General features: G+C 48.1%; 1 long non-coding RNA gene across 1 annotated transcript; it reads left to right on the forward strand.

The window, feature by feature from the left end:
* Positions 1-807: 807 nt before the first annotated feature.
* On the forward strand, positions 808-1,484 carry LOC141206908 (uncharacterized). The gene is made up of 3 exons (XR_012277424.1): positions 808-915; positions 998-1,245; positions 1,334-1,484. It is a non-coding gene; the product is annotated as an uncharacterized lncRNA (long non-coding RNA).
* The last annotated feature ends 577 nt before the right edge of the window (positions 1,485-2,061 follow it).

The following is a 2,061-nucleotide window of genomic DNA, read 5'->3' on the forward strand; positions in this document are numbered from 1 at the left end:
TCGAACACGATGACAAAATCCCAAACCGACCCAAATTCATCTTCAAAAAGGCACGTAACCTAGGATCAATTATAGCCCCCACAGTAAGGATACACACCAGTTCTCAAAAACCTCAAACCCCATTCCATCAAAAACTAAAAGGCTTCTTTCCATGCAAAAAATGTAAGACATGCAAAACCCTAAACACACCAAAACAACACACTGTCAGCCACCAAAAAGAAATATACCCCATCACAGATTTTATAACATGCAACACCACAGGGGTCATATACGGGCTATATTGCCCATGTGGCAAATTATATATAGGCAGAACAAAAAGACCTATGAACATCAGGATCAACGAACATTTAAGGAACATCAAAAATAAATACATGGGCCACCCTCTCTCAAAACACTTTATAAAAAAACACAATGGGTCAATAAAAGGAATTAAAATAGTAGGTATACAAATCGTCCACAAGAACTGGAGACAAGGAGATTTTATTAAGAGCATGTCCAGGAAAGAAAGTGAGTGGATTTTTAAACTGAACACCTTAAGACCAAGAGGATTGAACAGCGAAATAGAGCTCTTTGCATTTAATGACTAACAAATTGACCTATGACGTCACCAGCCCTGCATATATAAGGACACCATTTGACTGGGTTAAGCCATCCCTGAGGAAGACAGCCGCAGTTGTTGAAACGCGTCGGACTGACCCTTAACACAGCTAAAGAGGCGCCCACAGGCCTCCGTACCTTGTGCACGCTGCACGCCACGTGACCCCACGTCACGCTGCCCCCCTCTCGCGCGCTCTCCACATACTCTCTCTCTCCTCCTCCTACCCGGAAGTAGCGAGCACGCGGCAGTCACCGGCCAGGACTCCGCTCTCGCTCCGGACCTCGACCACCCCCAGACGGTGAAGCCCTCTACAGACCGTAAGTAACAACGGGCCCCTGCCCCACCAAGTCCATACTGTACGCAGCTGACCCTCTAATGGTTTTTCCCTGTTCCCCGCAGTACTTGCTATCAACCCCTTCAGTTGGGCTCTGCACCAGCCACCCTCCCTATTGCTGAATCTGGCACCCACTGTTTCCAGCCAGAGCCTCCTGGTGCACCCAACATAGGAAAACATAAGCCTCCTACTGTATCCTATCTCTGGTTACCTCTGACATAACTATAGCCTCCTACTACAGCACCCTGCTGTATCTACATTATGGAGACCTGAACCAGCATCTACTATTGACACCCTAATCCCTACGAAGCAGGTAAATCACGATCTCTGGGTAAAAACTGGAGGCTACAGCCACAATCCAGTGATACCTTAACAGATACACCCCCTCCCCCTCCCTACAGATCTCTATACAGCGAACAGAGGCATTACATGCTAGTACAAGCCTCTTGCTGCATCCTACTTCTGACCTCCTCGTGCTACCTCCACTCAACAAGGGACCAGGACTACTACCTCCAGCTCATTCTAAGACGTCCCTGGATGCCCCTTGTACCTACCAACAGGTAACCCCAAAACTCTTGTCTCCAAGGCTTGTACCACAGCTACATCAGTTAATTTATGATCTATCCCTATTCCTTCCCCCTGCAGATCTAACTCAGATCATCAACCCACAGCCGTGTGTGACATATCCTCTACCTCTCTCCAAGAAGGACCAGGACCGATACCTCCTAGTCATCCAAAATAATCAGGACACCCCCCGCTACCCTCTAGAAGGTAACTAATCCAAAACTACCCTCTTTGAACCCCGTACCTTAACCCTTGAGCCCTGCACCCTATTCTTAATACTTGTCTCCTCTCACTCCCTATAGTACTGCTCCGGTGAATCCAGTATTATCCACACAGCCTGCTGACTGTCACACCAGTAGCAGTGCTACTGTGGATCAACAGCTAACTACTACCACAGTCTATTGAGTACCATACCAAGAACAGGTAACTCACGACCCAACTCAGAGTCCAGCAGAGACATCTCTGTCGAGTTCCACCCCCACTTATCCATACATTTTTTTGTGTACCCCACTCTAGGTACCCCTCGTCCTCCCTCCCAGGCACCAACACGTGCCACCAGTGAACC

Source organism: Phyllobates terribilis, unplaced genomic scaffold (genome assembly GCF_046119375.1).
Source record: "Phyllobates terribilis strain yellow unplaced genomic scaffold, ASM4611937v1 Scaffold_146__1_contigs__length_4606013, whole genome shotgun sequence".
Taxonomy (NCBI): Eukaryota; Metazoa; Chordata; class Amphibia; order Anura; family Dendrobatidae; genus Phyllobates; species Phyllobates terribilis.